This window comes from Nipponia nippon, unplaced genomic scaffold (genome assembly GCF_047370975.1).
Source record: "Nipponia nippon isolate SJK-2023a ecotype South Korea unplaced genomic scaffold, ASM4737097v1 scaffold_3, whole genome shotgun sequence".
Lineage (NCBI taxonomy): Eukaryota > Metazoa > Chordata > Aves > Pelecaniformes > Threskiornithidae > Nipponia > Nipponia nippon.
This window is the reverse complement of record NW_028262347.1, coordinates 94,024,403-94,044,801: the sequence shown is the minus strand read 5'-3', so window position 1 is coordinate 94,044,801 and position 20,399 is coordinate 94,024,403. Positions and strand designations below refer to the sequence as shown.

Here is a 20,399-nt window from a genome sequence, read left to right as displayed (position 1 = left end):
ATTAATTTCAGTTCTTGACAACTAAAATAGGTTTGGATGGTGAGACATGAAGACTAAGTAACACCCCCCCACACCTCTTTTCCCTGTCTCGCCCTCCCTCCTTTGCTCCTGACCCTTCTGCCTCTCCCCGCTGCTGGCGGTCGGGTGGCGTTTTCCCGCCTCTCACCTCCGTTCCCCCTGAGGCGCCACCTGTGGGGCTGAGGGGCCCAGAGGGGCTGCGGAACCTGCCAGAACTGGACACAGCCCCGGCCTGCCCTCACAGAGCCCCCTCAGCCCTGCTGCTGCCCCAAATCCCTCCTTGGCCTGTCTGAGCTCCCTTTTCCCAGGGTGGGTTTGGGAGCAGCCCTGGCCAGCTCTGACATGGAAGATGCTGCCACTGCTCACAGTGTCGCCTTCAACCAAAGAGAGACTGTACCTGCGGCCGCCTCTCCCCCTCGCCTCAGCACCTGCAGGCCAGGGATCCGAGGCCAGTTGTGCTGGTTTAACACACAAAGGTAAGGATGTCCCAGCTGTCGGGAGCCATTTGGGACTGACGGTTTTGGTGCACAATGAGGTGCACCTGGAGGGGCTACTGGTGAGCCACCCCAGGTCCAGGTGGGGGCTGTTGCTGGTGATGAGCTGCCCTGGGTCCAGGTGGGGGCCATTGCTGGTGATGAGTTGCCCCTAGAGCCCTTCCTTCTCTGGGCACTGGCCAGATCAGGGCAGGATGGGGCTCCTCAGCATTGTGGTTTGGGGTTGCAAGCAGTGTGTGAAGTAGATGTCTTCATTACTACAAGCTCCTGCCTGAGTTACCCTGAAAAGAGGAATGTTAGCCCTGGTAAGCAGAGGGAGGTGAGGCAAGGCAGGAGGAGCAGTGCAGCAGGAGCACCCACAAAGGTAAGTTCACTCTTAAAATCCCGTAGAAGAAACAAGTTGGTTACAAAGCTGCCTGTGGTGCAGCTGGGTCCGGGCAGCGTGTTCCCTCTCTTTGCTGTCTGTTACATGCATGATGAGATGCTTCATAGCAGGGGCTTGGGTCTGCAGTCCCTGCAGGCAGTATGTTGTCCACATGCTGGGTTGTCCTATAAAAGCCTTTAGTGTCTGGCTGCGTGGCTGAGTATCAATGCCTGTATTTGGACCACAGAAGGATTGTAGAGGGTGTTTTAGTTACTAAATGCTTATTTTTCCTTGTTCTAAAATGCTTCTTTGTAGCCAGGCATATTTTGAATTTCATATCTAGCTTCATCCAGGGCTTTGTTTGTTAGGTGTGAGTGTAAATATTTAAGTTAAACCAAATGGTAGCACCCTGAGGAAGGTTGTCTCCGCTGCTGCATGCTCGGTCTCTATCTCTGGGTGTTGCATGGGTGGAGATAGTGTGTTTCTGTATATGACACTGCATGATTTTAAATTGCATTCCAGTACAATAAGTTGTGTGATGAATTTTGGTCTTGGCTTTGGGAGAGAATCATGTGTTATTCACACAGGTCAAAAGTCATCCACGTTACAGTTTAAAAAAATGTTTTTGTAAGAAATAAGTTTGGGGTAGACTGTTGAATATATTTAGTAATTTAATATCCATACAAATCTGACCTTGCATCTTTATTCCTTAATCTGTGCTGATTTCTTATGTTTGTGTGAATATAACAGCAATCAAAAAGCAGTCATGATTCAAATTAACAATATTTTTAAACATCTGATAAAAGAATTGTCTTCCATTTAGAGTCACCAATATTTTTGTGAGGCATGGGAGTAAGGGTAATAGCAGATGGCAAAAGTTTCCAGCAACAGGCAGTGTGACATCTAAGCAGAGTTTTCCCAACCCCCCTGCTGTGGTAGCAGATGGAGAGATTGGCAAGTAGGGAGGACATTACTTTTATAGTGCACAGTGCTTCGAAAGACGGGCTTTGCAGGGTGAGAGGGGGTTGGCAGAGCTGAGCGTGCTGCAGCAGCCAGGGCTGAGGGAAGAGTAACAAATGCTAAGAAAGGGGATGCCAAAGGCGCTGCAAAAATGTAGCAAAACTCCTAATGGTGTTTTGAGGTTTTCCTTGCTTTTGACCTTTTATGATTTTTTCCAAGGCAAAATATCAGAATTGTGGCTTTCCATCGACCTGTGTGTGCGCATGCACGCACATGCAGAGAAAGGCATTTGAGCGTTTTGTAAACCTCTGCAAAACATTTGGAAACTTCAAAACCTTTCTGTTGGTTCTGGGACAAATCAAACTTAAATATCTGAGCACATCATTCAGATAATTGCTGTTATTTGCACTTGCTATCAGAAGTGTTTCAAATAATGTTTAATTGTGCTAGAAGATGAACCTACCTTTCTTCTGTTACAACTTTGATTTTTCAGAGCTGGTGGAAAATTATTTTTATGAAAGCTTCTAGGTTAGTTCTTATTTTACGTCATGTGTTATCTACCCTGTTATGCTTTCTTGCAACTTGTTTTCACTTAACCCATCCAAAATTATAAAACTTTATAATCTCTTTATAGGCAATCTCTGTAGAACTGATATTTGAAACTGTAGTTCTGGTGGTCAGATAAGTATGTGAAAATCTTCACCTTTTGGGCTTGTGTTGACTAGGTTATAATTTTTAGGAGCTTTAAACTGATATCCTGATCTAGTTGAAGATGTCCCTGCTTGTTGCAGCGGGGTTGGACTAGATGACCTTTAAAGGTCCCTTCCAACCCAAACCATTCTATGATATCCTTAACAACTAAGAAGCACAAATTAAGACTCCCAAATAAATCAGTTTGAAAATTGAGGGTTTTTAAAGAGTTGTTGATTGATTGTATTGCTGAATAATGAGTACGTTTAAAGGGAAACCACTTACGGCATTTTCGTAGCTTCTCAGGCTTTGTTATCAGCTTCTGAAATAAAAAGTGTTTCTTCAGGTAGCTATGGGGCTGGCACATTGAGCAGACATGAATCTCCTAATGCAGCTGTAGAGAAGCATACTGGGACTTTGCGGTTGCTCTGGTGTGGTGCAATGAGAAGTGCACATCTACTGTGTTGTTAGACTGGTATATGGGAGGCTACAGAGTTTCTGGTGTCAAAGAGGAGCATGAGGACAGCTGCAGCTCAAATTTAGGTCAGAAGCAATAGAAGAAACCTCCCTGCGAGTGTCATTGATTGATCATTAAAGTGAAAGATTTTTCTTCCTTCGCATGTAAAATTACAGTAGGCTAAAATTGCACTTAGTGGGTTGTTAGCACAATATGCTTGTATCTAGCTGAAGCTTTGTCTGAGGACAGTGACCTGTGAATTGTATTTTAAAAGCTGCCACTGAGCTTTGAGGTGCCCAGAGGCACCGTCTGGACTCGTCAGGAATTGTGAAGCAGCTGTATTTCATAAGAGTCTGGAAACTCGCTGGGTAATAGCCTCACAAAACAACATGGTTCTGGCTAAATTGATAAACTTCATTAGGTCAATATAGCTACGCATACTAAAGAATTTAAAACACACTTTTACAAGATTACATAAAAATATCACATGCTTACAAGCCTTACAACTAGTGAAGTCAGGAAAATTACCTAGTGCTTATTAAACTTTCTTCCATCCTCTGAATTCTGTAGTCAACAACACTGACATACTTTGGCTATTACTCTCCTACTTTTTAACTAAAAAGAAGAAAATAAGTTTAATGTTTTTGTAGTTTAGACATTTCAATCCTAAATAACTCCGTATCTTATACCATTTGTGGAATTGCAGTAACTTCTGTTTAATTTTTTTTATTTGAGTATATGATTTATGTAACTTCAGGAAGGCAGGTAGAAGACTTGAGATGAGGTTAGGGAGCCAATAGCTAATGTTTTATTTCTGTGAATGTTGTATTGTATTCTAAATAACTTTAGCTTTTGGGAAGCTGTTTTTTGAGAAGTCATAGGGAGATGGTGGTGATGGTGGTGTTCTGAATATATCCCTGTTCTCTTCAGTGGCTAATATTGAATCAAATGTAGTACTGGAAATGGGAGATTTAATGCATCTCCTGTTGTTTGCACAAAACCTTAAGGTAGATTAAGTGTTTGGGCAAAATCTGATCACAGGAGTTAAGCGTGTGTGGTTTTCGGGGGGGGGTGGGGTGGTATTCGTTTGTTTTAAACCATAGGAAGGTATTATTTGTATGCATCTGTGAATGTGGAATTTTAATGCAAGTTTCTACGACATGCTATTTTTTGTCTTGTTTTAAATTGGGAGATTGACTGATGGTTCATCTTTAGAAGTCCTGAAGTTTGTAGAGGGGAAGATCTTCCTGGTAATAAATGATAAACATATTTGTGCTCCCTAAACAATGGAAAGAGGAGAGGTAAAACTTTTATAACTGCAGTGTGCTGCGCAAGTACTTCAGTTGTGTGTACTAAAAAAAGTGACTTTGTAAAGCCCTGTTTGATCGAAGCAGACAATGGCATACCTGGGAACAGCTGCGCTGGGGTAGGTCAAGGTCTGTCCTGTCCAGGACTGTGCTACCAGGAGCCGTGAACATTCCCTAGGATTTCCTCTTGGGCTCCAGCAGATTGCTCAGAGGCTTCCACACAACAGGATCAACTTTCATTTTGATAGTTATTTGAGAACGTGGAAAAAAGGTCCACCATTAAATTTTCTAAATGTCTTTTTTCTGAGTGCATGTGAGGATGACACAGTCTGGGTGCCCACCTTGGGGCAGCCTGACCCTTTCTTTTCTGGGGTGTCTGTCTGTCTCTGCCCACTTTGCAGGTACAGGCAAATTTCCATTGCTGCTGCAACGTTAACCTACTTTCTTCAAACTCATAACTTCTTGGGATTTTTGGGTTTGTGGTTTGAGGTTGGGGTTTTGGTTTTTTTTTTTTTTTCCATGTTTAAAAGCGTTAATGTAATTTCTTGATCTACCCTGATATTGCCTAAGTAAAATACATGGATGAAGGCGGGGGGGGGGGGGGGGGGTGGGGGGCGGCGGCGGTGGTGGTGGCAGTCCACGTGTTCCTATGTTGTCCACACAGTAAAAAAGGGATGAAACAAACTCTTCAGTGGCTCAGGCCAGTCTCGTTCCTTAGTTATACAGATTGCAACACACTCCCCATGAGTGATGCTCTTGTGGTACAATGCTGGGAAAATAATGTTGGGGTTTGGGGTTTTTTTTTTTAGAAGAAAAATGTTGTTTTTGTTTTTAAACTCTACAAGTTTCCTTTCAAGTTCTCTAAGAAATCTCCAGAGCTTCCCCTTCCCAACCAACACTGTCTTTGATTTGCAGTTGATCCCTGTGGGATGAAGTCATCAGGAGAAAGTTCTTGTTTTCCTGTATCTGTTTTCTTACACAGCCTTGTTGCTTTATTAATTTCACCAGAGTAAGCATGTGTTTTAAGTCTAATTACTTGTATTACGTTAGGAAATCCTCCCACAGCACAGACCTTTCTAAACATTGTTTATAGACTTACGGGAACAAGATCATTCCTGTTGCTCCATGCTGGCCTTCGGAAATGGGCTGACATTTGTGTGTGGCAGCCACATGCTCTGGGAGATGGGGACAGCTCAGTTCCCTTCCTGTTTGCAGAGTCAAATGAATAACAACAACAACAAAATAAAAAAGCTGTTGTCTGAAAGGGGCCTTTTGGTGTTAAAATGCATGGCAAGACAGCTTTGAAGAGGCATCACTTCTATTAAAAAGAGGCGTTTGCAGCCAGGAGGCTCCTGAGAGCCTTGCATGCAAGCATTTAGGGGGTAGGCGGTATGTCTGTATCTGTCAGCCTGCCTGAAAGAATCAGGGCAGGAGCGTCCGACTGAAAAACAAACAGGCACTGACTTCCTCTAATCCCCATCCACCAAAAACGAAGCGAAAACCTGGGGAGGGGGAGTATCTGGCATCGCCCTGAGGAATGCAATAATACCAAACGTGGTGCGAGAGCACTTCACTATCACACACTGGCACTCGCTCCCTGTGGTTGCTGCCAGTTTCCCTCCCACGCGTGCTCAGTCTCGGAGGTAATGTGAGTCTGGATGCTGGACAGTTAATCAACTGCAGGAAAATTAACGTTTTGGAGACTGTTCTTCTGTTGTGAGGTGCTTGCTGTTTAATAAAATGCAGCACGCTGCCACGTATCGCATACTTACATGACCCTGCTGGCTGCCTGCTCTGTTGGCTTTTGTTTTTGGCTGGGGTTTAGCATTTCTCGGTGTTGAATTTCTCAGTTTCTTCTGTTGCCGTGGCCGAGGGGAGGATGGGCTGCGCCATGCTGGGGAAGGCAGCTGAAGTCCGGCCCCAACTGCCCTGCGTTTTCTCCAGGGCTGCACGCCCTCAAGGGAGCAACGTCCCGTTGTCCCTGGGTAACTGCGTGCAACTGGGAGAAACACTTGCAATGCGGAAGTTGCATTTTGAACAGTCCTTATGAGGCTATTGTGGGGAGAGGATGATGAAGGGGAGGTGAAGGGCTATCTGCTAAGGAGTGGACAGGTGTTTCTTATGGTGATTTCTGTGCAAATGAGAGGCTGCAAAGCTTTTGCTAACAATGGCTATAAGCCTGCAGGTGTGGAGCCAAAATCCCCTCCTATGGCAGACCCTTTCTCCCTTGAGGACAAGGATCCTTGTACAGCATGGGGAGGCTTTCCAAAAAGAGCCTGACAGCAGTGGTGGGGTTGTTCCCATGAGGGCAGAGCTGTGGGACAAACACAGGCCAGCTATGGAGAAGAGAGGAGAGGAGGTCTGCAAGCAAATCCATCACCTTAGGTTGTCCGCACCTGACAGTGGTCAGGACCCTGGCATGTGAAAGCCAACCCATCCCTAAAAAACGCCTTGAAGTCATTCTTTTGCTATGATGAAATATATGAAAAGTATTTTCTATGAAAAATAACTCCATTGAGATGCATGTGAAGTGTTTTGCCATTTACTGCCTAGAGTTTGGGTAACAGTAGTGCTGTCTGCTTCCAGCGAGGGTGATTTAGGGAGTGGTGTGTAAGTGATGTATGTAAATCCCCTGTCAGCAGTATGTGCCTTTGGGACGTGTTGTTGCCCAACGCAGACCGATACACAGCCTCTCTGCTCTGGCCCAGCTCAAGTGTTTTGCTCTGGAAGGGCTCAGTTTGCCCCATCCCACTGGCCAATGAATGTGTACCACTGCTGTAATTTTTTTGCTTGAGCTTTAGCTTTGGTTCACTTTTATTATTTAAATAAATGTATGGAATGTGATAAAGAATAGAACAATGTGTGTCCTGTGCTGTAATATCCAAAAGAGACTGTAAACAATACACCCTGGCTCTTAAGGAGGATTTTTCACATTGGCTTTGCTAAGATAGAAATCTCCATTACTTTACCTTTTTCGAAGTCACTTAAATACTCTATTTTCCAGCTCTGTGACATTTGAAAAATGTAACAGTAATCTTGTTTGCTCCTTTGCAGTTTCTTACAGGGCTTGGCAGCTCTGCCAGTCTTCCTTCTCTTCGGCACTGATCTCTGTCTTGGTAAAACACCTACAAATTCAGCACTGGAAACATAAAGGACTGACGTTGCTCTTGTGAAAGGTTTTGTTTTTTGTTTTGTTTTGGTTTTTTTTCCTGGTATATGGAGTGATTTTAGGAACATAAGGAAAAAATATTCACGTAGCATATAATTTCATTGACCTTCACCTTCAGAACAGTTCTTTTTGTGCACACTGGGGAAATGGCTAGAGATGCTCTCGCCAGCCCAAAAAAAACCTGGTTGATGTCGAGCAGTTGGGATGGTGCGGGTAGTGCGTTGTGCTCTGGGGTTATGCTCACTGACCAGAAAATGAAGCCACAGCTCAGAAAACAGCAGAGGCATGTGGCTGGAAGAGGTATGCAATTTTAGGCTTCTCCAGAAACAACTGAGGTAAGGTTTTAGAGGGATAATTTAGCAAAAGGAAATCGCTCCCCTCCCACCCATTGCACGCAGGCAGGCAGATGCAGGGAGGGGTGGCCAGACAGAGGCAGAGGAGGGGGAGAACAGCAACAGCGTTGTCTGGAGAGCAGCAAAGGCTTTGTCACTGTTTCAAAATAAACAAATTACTTTGGACACAGGAGAAAATACAGCGATTCCTCAAGAAGGCATTGACTGCAGCCATTAGCAGAGCTGTGCTCTCTCACCACAGGAAGAGCAAAGTTTTACCCCATCTTTAAATTCTTTAAATGAGGGCTGAAGGAAAAAAAAAAAAAAAAAGGGAAAAGGCAGGGGGGGATGTTTTCTGGCCAGGCAAGAGAGAAGCCTCGTGATCCAAGCTACTGCCCATCCGGGTCTGTTCAGCCGCCGAGGGCTGCTTGCCTTTCCAGACAAAAGCATCATGATGCCTCTGAGGAAGGACAGCACATGACCTCTCGCTCCTATGCTCTAGAAGAAAAATCACTATGAAGTCACTACAGTTATTTCCACCATTAAGGAACAAATGGAAAATATCAGCATGGGAAAAATCTTAATTGTTAGGGTGTTAACCTTTCCTCACTAGTGAAACCGGTCCCAGCATGCGTCGGCTCTTGTTAGGGAGCCAAAATACAGTCCCAATTCAATTTAAGCTCTAATGCTTTATTTTATTAAGTACTTTTATATCTTAATATTTGTCTTAGATGCTTCTCTAAAGTCCTGTCAGTAAAGCAGACATTACTGCAGCCAGCTGAGAGGTGCAGGATCTCGAGTGCGTTCCCATAAGCTCATGAGGGCTGCTCCTGCCTTGGGAAAACACTCCATCATGCTCCTCCTCAGCAGTGCTAGTTTGTGATGGCCTCCCTGGTGGTGGGTGTTGAGAAGATTTGTGGATGTTTCGCCTGTCTCAAAGTGAGGCTCCTCATTGAGCTAGCCTGCTGCTCTGCCTATTGCAAAAATGCTAATTTTGCACTGTGGCTCCCCTGTCCTCAAGCTCTCCTCTCTGCCCCTATTCTCCAGGAGACCAAGACTGACCAGGGTCTGTTAGACTATAGAATTTTATTTTTTCTAATTAATTTTCTATTGCAAGGCTGCAGGCACGGCATTGTTTGGTATTGATTTCTGACAGCATTGCAAGGGGTGTGCAAGGCGTGTTTGCAGGGCCAGCCCATCCGCGGAGGAGAGCTGAGCCCCGATGCTGCAGAGCTGCACATCTGTGTCCCCCCCAGTCTCAAAGGAAAGCATAGGGGGAGAGGCCTGACATGAGAAGGGAAGGGCAGCACGCGTCTAGTGGCTGACAAAAACACACACCTGGGTTTATCAGTGGAGCTGTGTTGGGCTCTGACTGCAGAAACTTGGAGTTTTCAGAATCTGAGAAAACCCATACTATTTCTCAATCTGTTCCAAGAAAAATACTCTGCTGCTCCCAGTACACAATAGGGGCTAGGTTTGTTCAGCACCTAAATAAAGACAAAGCAGAAGTGAATTTTTCTGCACATCATAAGGCACATCGGTTCCAAAGAATTTGACCCCAAATTATTTCGGTCATGCAAGGGTCTGTTCCCCTTTGACCGTTATATCCTATCTTGCTAAAACTGCAATCACACTTTTAGTATATGTCTGCCTGAATAATTTGTAACAGGCCTAGGACTTCTGTAACTAGGACTGATGCTCAGAGTGCAGTGCTATGTGCTCCTGCTGTCCACATTTGAATTGGGGATAAGTACAGCTTTGCAAAGCATTTGATCTAGATCTGGACATGAAATTTAGCATTTGAGAGTTTTTGCAGCCTATCGGGATACATACAGCGCAACATTGATGCAGGATTTTAACTGACTCGGAGTTCAGAAAATCTGGGAGATCAGTCCTGTGAGCTTTCTGAACTGTTTTCAGCACCAGTTGCATCCCAGGGCTATAAATGGAAACTGCAACTCACGGATAGTGCAGCAGCAAGGGCCATAACCTGTGGGCTTTTTAGCTTATAGCAAGTACCAGAGGTGCAGGCAACAGCATGCCAGTGGCTTTTGTGTCCCCAGCAAATACAAAGTTTTGGTCCTAGGATGATGTTGTGGTAAAGCTAAGGTCAAAAAGAGAAGACTTTCCCTGCTGCTCTCGTCTCCCTTCTTTCCTTGTGCACTTCCCTTGTGCTGGTATTTTGCAGAAGTGCAAGGCAGAGTCTTTATTACAGGACCTGGGTGCTTCATTAAGGCACAGAGGCTGCCAGAGACCACACAGCTGCTGTTCAACCAGGAGCAGGGCAAATCCTCCAGTGCTCTTTAAATCCCGTGGTGCAATGGGTACCCTTCCAGCATTTACAGCTTGAAGAAAGATTAAAAACTTGGACCTATTCAAGCATTTATTCAAGTCCTTCTGGCAAAAGTCAAACATGTGCTTCCTTCCTTCTTGCACCCCTATTACAACAATTCAGGCTCCCCATACAATAAAAGGCAAATTAGTTCTCCAAGTCCCAGGGAACACCCATATATAAAAAAAACCAAAACCACCTCGTTACTTTTAATATATCTCATATGCCACTTACACAACTGTTTTCCTCACCTTCCTGGTGGCCTTCTTACAAGGTGAATTTGCCTAAAAATAAATGAGACAAGCTGTGTGACTAATGGCTGTAGGGATGGGGTTTTTTTTCCTGTAAAGCAGGAAAGAAGAAAAAAAAAAAAAGCTGTTCTCAGTTCATCTGCTTAGGTGTAAAACTTGCTAGACGGCTTTCAAACCATGTAGGTGCTTAATTCCCAGGAAAAAGTGGGATTTGTCTCCACAGTAATGAACTCACGTTTTTAGAGGATGTTGCTTCTATAAGAGGGTTTTCTCATCCAAGTGAGCATTTCCGTTGCTTCATCATCCTTCTTGTAAAGTAACCTAAGAGGCAGCAGAATGAAATTTAATGTAATAAACTGATGGATTTAATAAGCTACCAAAAAGTCTTCATAGTTTAAAACAATAAATAAGCAAAACCAAAACCCAAAACAAACTACCCTCAGTAAATCCAATAGTGGTTTGAATTTTTTTTCCTCCCTTCAGCTCAGTCTGAGCTTGCCTGTGTCCAAACCCAAAAGAGTTTGGTCAGTGTATGTTTGGAGAATGATGGCTTGACTAAACCACTGATATGAAATTTCAGCAACCCTGTATGTTACTGATGTTTACAAAAAGATTTTGAACTAATAGACATTACAGAACCATGACTGATGGTTTGTGTTGTTTGGTTTTTTGGGGTTTTTGTTTTTTTGTTTTTTATGGAGACTTTTCAAATTAGCATGCATGCAAACTTATATATTGTTTTGAAATTAAAATGAGACAAAACTTGGGAACGGAGGCACATAGAAGCTTTTCTTTGCTTAAAATCTATACCAAATGTCTCTTCACTAGTTTCTGTCTGCATATGAGCTGGGAATGGGCTATTACTAGGCAGATTTTTGCCCGAGGAGCAATATCATCAAAATATTTGCATTCACCTTTCAATCTGAGGCACTTAGATAAATAGCAGCTTGATTAACTGCGACTACTTGTTCCTTGCACAGCTATTTTAAAGACACCGGGGCCTGTAAAGACACAGCAAGTTCTGAAAGGGTTCTTTAACCTATAGAGTAAGGAAGTGAGGAACTTAAATCTGGTTACGCAGACCTCAGTGGTGCATTTTGTTGGAGTTGCACTTGCTGCAGGTGTGCCCGTGCTTTCCACCCCAGCCCCAAGCAGCAGCAGCTCCTGAGCAGAGAGGCATTTAGTAGCCGCTAAACTTACTAGCTTATAAAGCAAACATGCTTTGGAGAAACTGGTATTGTTGGAATAGTATAACTGGGCGTGAGTCAGTGTAAGCCATGGTGCAGGACCGAGTGTTGGGGGCATCTCTCGACCTGTTGCTGAGAGCAACGGTGGTGGTGTTTGTGAAGCCTCAGAGCAACTCTGAGGTTTGACATCTCTTCTTGCTTGAGATTTTTGTTAATTGTGTACTGCAGTAATGCATTAATCTCACAGCTTCTGAAAACATTTGCTGTTAACAATGAAAACATGTTGGTCTTCGTGGGAAACTTGCTGCACTTCCAGAAATTATGTCAAGGATGGAACAAATTCCCATGTTATCAGCCAGGACAGTTTTATCATCATTCATAATATAGCTGAGAATGCAAAATGCTGTGTTTCATCAGGACTTTGGTATAACTTTCTATAGTGCATTTTCCTTCCTTTGAAATGTTCTGCATAATTGAAATCGCACAAGTCTTTTTTGGAAAAAGGAGAAAAAAAAAAATCTCTGCAAATAAAAACTAAATGTAAATATTGTACAAACTCTTTCACCCACAAAAAACTTTCTAGTCCATTTGGTTTTTATCTAGTTTTCCCCATATGTTGGGAAGCTTTCATGGACCTAAAGTCACGTTCCTGCATGCACTAGGAAGAAATTATATCCCTAGGATAAGGAATAAGCTATTTACAGATGTCTTAATAGCAGTTGTTTCTCTTTTCTGATGAAAGCCCATTGGAGGTATGTTTAAAAAAAAAAAAGTTTTGAACATTTTAAGGTGTTCTGATTTACATACAGTATTTAAAGCCTTAGTGAAAGAAGTGAGTGAAATTAATCTTGTAATCAAAGCCAAGCTTGCCAAGGTAAATTCCCTCAGTGGAGGGAGTTAGGGAGTTAATGGCCACAGCCTTGGTGGCTGCCATGTGCCCCATGGACGGGGCCAGGGAGGCTGTGGCTACCTGGAGGAGCTGCTTTGCCTTCCTCCTCCTTGCTGGCCAGAGCTATTAGGGAAAACGCTCCCAGGAGGGTGAACTTGGCTTTTGTGATCATCCCCTCAGGCAGCTGTGGGGATCTGGGCAGTTTTGCAGCACAGTCAGTGTCGTCTTCAACTGCGAAGTGAAAAATCCCCACTATAATGCTTGCAAAGAGCAGAAGTGCTGCCCTTTACAGAAAGGCCCTTTTCCTGAAATATGGAAACTAGACCAAAGTCCCCTATAGCTTTGGACTCTGTGGGTATGGCACGGCACTGGTCTGCTTGGGAGCTGAAGGGCTGCAGTGGTCCAGAGTGACAGTTTCCAGCCAAGGATTCATTTGGGTGAGGAGGAGAAGTACTATGGATGACTGGATGAGGTCTGGGGAACGGGAGAGGGCTTTTGCCACGTGTTTCTGTGCTGAAGGTATTGCAAATTGCTATTCTGTTGCTGATGAGCTGTGAATCCAATGGCAAAGGCTTTGGAGCCTAGGTCGGGAGCAGAAAACCCGTCACTGAGAGCGGAATTGTGTGACTTCCTTCACTCGGGAAAGATCTTTGTGTTAAATGCATGTAAGACCTTAAAGCTCAAATGGAGTGTAAGCCAGCACAAGCTTTTCTCATAACCATAGAAAATATATTTGAAACTTAGGGGGAAAAAACCATAGTATTCATTTCCCATTTATCTGTTTCTGTATTTCCCCATTCGAGCTAGAAAATAAAGTCCCCAAATGCCGAAAGTAATTTTTTCCACCTCCTGTTTCTGCTGCAAGCCCAAAACAGAAGTTCTGCGACTCTGATAGGAAACCTGTTCTCATGGAATAGTCAATCTGTATCCAGCTCAGGCACTGACTCGGCTTTAGTTCAACAATAAACCAGTCTCCACATGTTTGGGGCCGGTACTAATAGCTGAGTTCACCCATTTGTTCTCCAATTATATGCCTTTTGGGCTGCAGAGAGTGTTCTTTGACAGACAGCCAAATATTGGCAACCTGACTGCTGACTGCGAGGTCGATGACAGCTGCACAGGCTCAAACTCATAAATCCATTTTTCAGAGATATGCATGTATGTACTAGAGAAAGTGTTAGACCTTGGATACACAAATCAGTAAAATTCAGCAACATTAGCTGGTGACCTTGGATACACAAATCATTACAATAAGGCAACAGTAGCTGCCTGGTTTCCGAGTCACTTGGCTATAGCGTCACCCTTTGAGCGGGATGTAATTTGTTCCCTGCTGTCACAGCCAGATTGTCTTTGCTGTCACTGGTTTTGAAGATTGACAGAGTACCAGTCAGATTCCCTATTTCCCAGACACATTAGTGTAGGCAATGTCCCACGCAAACCTTGCTTCGTTAGCTCTGCCATCTTGAGGTGTCTCTCATTTTCTGCAGTTCCCTGGGTATTTAGCATTGTCTCAACTCGAAAACAGAAGCTTCTCCCAACTTGTCATTTCAAGTCCCTTATGCTGAGTTAGAAGGACCTAACTTTGCTCTGTTGAAGCTCTGGTAGATCCTAGGAGGACTCTAGTTTACAATTACACTTTTTTCTGAAGCTCTGTGGCCTGCTTTGCATCAATTTAACTGCATTTCAGAGCAAGCCAACTTAATTAATGGTTTCCCTCAGGATATCAAACAGCAGTATATCAGATTTCTTACTGAAATCCATAAAAGTTAAATTGTTTACAATTAATTTCTTTAGTCTTTAACTTTTCCAGTTTCTTTTAAAGAAATACAATCAAGCTTGTTTGGCAATATTTCCCTTTAATGAACATATGTTGTTTGATCGTCAAGACGTGATTCACCTTGACCTTGTTTTCAATTAGCATTTAATGCTCAGTAATGAATAAGATGCCACATCATCTGTTGAAAATCCACTTTTCACGTGAGACTTTGGAAATTTTAATTCTAAATTGCCAAATAACCATTTTTTCTCCTTCCTCACAGACAGCCCTCTGTCAAGGACACTCCTAAGCAGAGAATGGTTACCCCCGGACTTCTTAAAAATAATTATTTACTGCTGAAAAAAAATATTCTGCTCCAATTTTCCTCTCTGCTGTTGCCATGCCAGCAGTTTCACAGATCAGGGAGGCTTCATCTATTCTTTTTTTTCTTCTTTTTTTTTTTCACCTCATACTTATGAAAACATCTAAGGGTTTGATTGTGTTTCCATTTCAATCTGTAAAAATTGTGCTGCTGAGGTGGAGAGGAGACTTGCTCAGGAGTGCAGGGGAGGGGAGAGAGAGAAGGGCTGGGGGTTGTGTTGTATTGATGGCTGCGCTGTCACGCCGATGGTGCTCCTGCAGAGGCACGCGGGATGCGACCAACTGCAAAGTCAAGGCTAAGAAGTAAAGGGGGACACCTAGTTGAAAAGGTAGCCCTAGGACGCAGAGTTTAGGTTTCTTTGGAAGTGGGACAGCTTTTGGGGTAAGTGTACACAAGAAAGATGGGCTTCACCTGAGCCAAGCCTGGTTGGTTATAGTTGTTCTAGTAGCACTATACATCACCAAGGCTTATATGCACTTTTTTTTTTTTTTCCAAACTGGAAAAGCCATTGTGCATGGAAGGCTGCACAGATCTGGGTGACACATCACAAGCAGATGAAACAATGAAAATCTTGTAATCCAGGAATAAAAATGATAGAGTGTAATAAAATTTGTGAAGGAATAACAAAGAATATTACAAGTAAATAGCCCCTGATAATCACAGCATAAAAACAGGCAAGAAACAAATGTAGAAGCATTTTATACAAAAATACTGCAGATCTAAACAAAAAACAACTACAGTGCATGAAAAGAAATCGCTGGTTTAAATCAGAATATAGATATAAAAGATATGCCAAAAACTTGGTAGAAGCAGTGTAATGCTGTGATAAAAAGAAATCATACAGACATGACAGCTGCCACCATGAGAAGTCATACTTACCAATCTATCAGTTTTTTTAAGGTGTTGTGAAGAACAAAACAACCTACTTCATATAGCGTCTTTGGATGTGTAGAAAAGTTATTGTAAGTGCTCCAGCATATGTTTCTATAGATACTAATCTGTTGTTGGGTAAGAAAGATTTTTTTTTTTTTTTCCCCATGGATTAATAAACATAAATAGATGAAGTGGAAAAAAAGGAGGAACAAATGGCCAGTCTTCACATGGGAGGAAGGTCTTCATTGAGAATCCAGAGCAATCCACTGTTCAATGAACTCATAACTACGTGGGAAAACAGGTGACTAGTGAGCAAAAAGGTTCGCTGAAGATGTCAAATCATTTGAGATGGTTTAAGCAGATGTTAGTATTATTCACCGTGGTGGGAATGTGGTTCTTAAAATTCTGAGCAGCTAGATGAGAAAATGGCAGCAACTTTGTATTGATATAAACTGAATTTTAAGTTCAATAGTGGTAGGAAACCTGTTGCTCCAGTGGTGCTAACCCAGGGATAGGCTCCAAATGCACTACTGCCTTTTTAGGAAAGAGTTGGTAAGGTCCTTATGGAAACTTGTCTGAAAATATTTGTGCAGTGCCACTAATGAATACATCTAATGAAATTTTCCTCCCTGATGACCAACAGGTAGGGTTTTCCTAATAAGATGTCTCTTGTTTGAAGTAAAGGATCCTCCTCTTGCTATCATATTAAGTAAATAAAGTACATTATCTAGCCCTTTCACTTCCCAATTTAATTCTCTGGTATTTGGGAGCATGTGTGCATTCCTGTTTGAAAACGTGCTCTCTTGTTTCAGGTCCAGCCTAGTTTCTAGTGTAAAGTTTTTGCTCTGAATTTTCTCCAAAGCTTTCTGATAACATTTTCTTTTAATCAGTTTGTATAGAATTTTCTTAGTGTTAGAAACCTTCACTTCCTCTACATAAGGGATTTTCTTAATTCAGTGGAGATCTAACACTGGTTAGGATTTTATACAGTTGAGGTGATCTATAGTTTGCAAACTTGGTGGTATGTGTAGATTTTGTTGAAAGAATTTGTCTTTTTGTTTTATATGCACTAGTTATCTATAGTAGATATTCACAGCTTCTTCTGTTTGCTCAGTTTTCTCTTGATATTAGTAGGCTTGGATGCAGTTTGAGAATTATACCAGAAACGGTTATTTAATAAGAACAGTAAACCTATTTCATAAAAGTTTAATTTCTGAAGGATTAGGTCTTTATGAGCTTTCATTCAGAGGTTGACTGTGTGGTGTTTAAAATAAACTTCTCTTAAATAATGAGAAAAGAACCTTCAGGTATAAAAGCCTCTTGAAATCTCCTTTGTGATTTTCACCATTTCTTTTTTTTTTTTTTTTTTTTTAAATACATTTTAGTTTTTGCAGCGTTATAACATGGACATGAATATTTAAATCGTGTTTGTATTGCTGACCAGAGCAGAAGCTATTGCAGAAGAGTCTCTTGCATTCACTGACTTGAGAATTGTGTACAAAAATAATCAAAACATGGTAAATCTCCATCTTCTTTTTCTGGATCATTACACACAGAGCGAAATTCACTCCCCCCCCCCATTCAAGCTCACTTTTGCTAACCCAAACTGCTGGGTGGGTGAAATTTATCTCCTCAAGGAACTGCTTTTGGATTCTGACCAGGTGCCTGAGAAGTGGGGCCCACCACAGTGCAGAGAGCATGAGGGAGTAGATTGTTTGCTTTATGAAATATAAGCAGCAAAATGAACTGTAAAACAGTTTTTCGTGATTGAATTGAAGGATCTGTCTGCATATAGAAGTATTCATATTCAAATGTATTTCATACAGAAATATTATACAATATACAAGCTTTTCCTTCTTACTGCCGAGATACTCATTCAGCAGATTTGTTTCCTGCAAATTTGTTCACTCCGTTGACCACACAGATGCATTTGCTATTCTGTACTGAGCCGATCCACATTAAAAAACCCTCAGAGGGTTTTTCACTGGAGCTGCTTTTCATTAATGCTTTGCTGATAATATATGCAGGAAGATGGAAAGAATAAGTCATTTATTGTTTCATTTGAAGAAGTCACTTAGGATTAATAAGATTATTCTTTTTTTTCATGGAAAATGTAATAGCTGACCTTTAAAAGAATGGGTTTATTGTTCTGACAAGATATTGAAGTCCATTTTTTAATGAAAATATTTTTTCTAAGCTTCACATTCTTAAATGAGAAAAATATAAATTATTTCATTGCTCATGGTTACTTATGCAGCACAACTGAAATCATAAACAAGAATTTAACCAGAGGAAAGATTAGCGGCTTCTTCTCTGTTCCTTTCTTCTTCCTCCCATCCCCTCCAAGTCTGGTACAACTATGAATGCAAGTTGTAAATAAGATATTTTAGAAACAAGTGTTTCTTGGTTGCATTGGACCTCAACCAAAGTTTCAAATCTAGAACACAAATACAGAATTATCACTATATGTTAATTGCTAATTACTTAGACTTAAGCTGAAGAACGGTTGCAACTGTCACAAATATTTCCTTTAATATATTTTAAAATGAAATCTTTTAGAATATATAAATACTTCTGAGAATCACATTGGTTCAGCTGAATTACAGACAACTCCTCAGAAAGATAAGCTCAGTACCCTGCAGCAATTTATTTTCCTTTATTTAAGAAAGTAATATATTGTCCTATTTTATCATCTTCTGAAAATATCTGAGGAGTATCCTCCATTAAGTGAGAACTAACCTGAGCTGTTATCCACTTTCTTTTTCCCCATCACTTAGATGGGAAGATTAATGTAATGCCTTGCTTTCAAGTAGGAATCAATTCATAGGATCTTAAATAGGATCAAATAGGAGGATTTAGAATTTCATGCCATCCAGTGCATGTTCCTCCATCTGGGATATGCCCAAATATTGCTCCCATTGCCTGCTGGCTCCAGAAAATATAGCAAGGAAAGCAAATGCCTTTCCCCGTGCATTTGTTGCACAAACAACAGAGGCTCCTGTTGGTGCTGGGTCTGTAACCCTGTTGTGAAGACCCTTGCTTTGTCAAGTCCAGGGGAGGGACGTGCTTCCCTACCTTGGCCTGTGTTTCTCATCTTCTTCCTCTCTGTGCTGTGTGCTGCCAGCTCCTGAATTGCAGCTCCTTAAGAGAAAGGAACAGCAGTTTCTGTAAGATGATGATGACTGGCAATAAAAGTTGTCCTTTTATTTTTCCAGCTGGAAAAAACAGCTGGACATGACCGGAAATGGCTCCAGCATCAGAGGAAGCATGCTGCCACAGCCTCCCAAAGCTTAAAACAAAGGAAAACAAATGCCTTAGAAGAAATATAAAATTGTGTCTAACAAATCCCACCTTCATCACGCTGCTCGTGGAGGCAGCAACAGCCTTTTTTCCCCCCAGCTCTCTTTCTCCGTTCATGGCTTCACGTTCTTGCACAGAGGTTTTCAGTCCCACTGCAGTAGAGCTGTGGAGCTCCCTAGAGACTGAGAGCGTTCCCATTTGTCCTCGACTTTGCCCTACCCAAACTTTGGTGACTTAATAGGAGCTATTATTTCCATTGGTGTGAATAAAGGGCTCAGCAACAAAAATGCTCATTTTAGCCTCCCAAAGAAAGGCTTATAACAAACCACTGTGTACTTTCTAGCTCTGGACTCTATTGATCTGCAGGAAGAGCAAAGATGAGCCTGGGGGTGGGGGGAGAAATATCACAAGAAAAATTTTTATTTCCTGAATGCTCCCTCCCACCAATACCAATATAACATTGATCCTCTGCTGTCCCTGAGGTCTGTGACTTTTGACTCCATGTTTTATAGTGCACAGAAGCCTTGCAAAGAGGGCACATGATCTCTCCTTGTGCCTGGAAAGTACCTAATGCATTTGAGGCAGTAGGCTATCAAGTAAGTAAGAGTTTATCTGTCTGGAGACCTGCACAGCCTGTCTCCTACTTAACCTATCTTTTGTTTGTTTTACCTACCCAGAGAGGAGACCAATCCCACCATTTCTCTGGCACCACCCTTTCAAGTTGGCTGAACTGTGTGTATTTTTTACTTATATGTGTGTATATATGTATTAGTTTGGGGTAAGCTAATGCAATTGTGAGAAATTTTCAGTTGTGTCTTTTTTTTTTATTGCCATTGGCAGAGTTTGAAACCATTTGAAATGCAGCCACATTGGCTTGTGCTCTATAAGAAATGGGGGGAAAGAATCGGCGTCTGCCAAATGGAAAAGGATAAAACTGGTGTAATGATATGTTGCAATCACGCTGCATAACCTACCACAGTAAATTACTGCTGTAACAACCTCCTTCCTGTTGCGAAAGGCTTGAGCGCAGGCTTTCTTGTGTCTCTTCTTGACGTTTCAGTTCTTGAGAGAAAGTTATCTCTGTGACCCTTAGCGCTGAGCAACTGCTACACTTCTTGGAGGACAAATTGAAAAACGAAGATGGAGGCCAGGAGGGGCAGGTGCCTGATTTTGGGCTGGGTGATGCTGCCGGATGCGAGCGCCATCAGTCTGTGGCAGCTGACTCACAGTGCTGGAGGCAAGGCTTTGTCCAGCACGTTAGTCTTGCTGTGTGTAGAGTCTTCCCCCCCACCCCGCCCCCGTTTGCTTGCTGGTGGTTGGTATGAGTAATTGTAGGTCACCTGAAGTTTTCATGGCATTGCCTGCACAACCCGACTGCTGGGATGCTCTGCCCTGTGCCTGCAGCAGTGGTTTGGCCAGGCTCAGTGGCCCAGGGGGAGCGTTGCCCTCTGAGGTGGCCTGTGGGAAATGAGCTGCAGCTCCTGCTTTCGTCTATCCCAGATGCGTCTCCTCTCCACAGACGTTACACTGTGTTTGGCACACAGTTGTGTTTTGTTAACGCTGAATGAAAGACTGAACAGGGAAAGACACAGAAAACCAAATTACTGTCCTGGTTTCGGAGTGATCCTCCTAAAGGGA

General features: G+C 42.5%; 1 protein-coding gene and 1 long non-coding RNA gene across 2 annotated transcripts in view; one reads left to right on the top strand and one right to left on the bottom strand.

The window, feature by feature from the left end:
- The first annotated feature begins 741 nt into the window (after window positions 1-741).
- Window positions 742-20,399, top strand: part of PHYHIPL (phytanoyl-CoA 2-hydroxylase interacting protein like) — a 135,620-nt gene continuing 115,962 nt past the window's right edge. Inside the window, exon 1 of the mRNA XM_087764875.1 lies at window positions 742-876. The gene's annotated coding sequence lies outside the window, so the exon portion shown is untranslated. The remainder of the gene's footprint in view (window positions 877-20,399) is intronic.
- Window positions 1,070-5,490, bottom strand: LOC148054773 (uncharacterized). Its single transcript, XR_015706626.1, has 3 exons — window positions 5,390-5,490; window positions 2,812-2,848; window positions 1,070-1,106 (listed from the first exon to the last, which is right to left on the bottom strand). It is a non-coding gene; the product is annotated as an uncharacterized LOC148054773 (long non-coding RNA).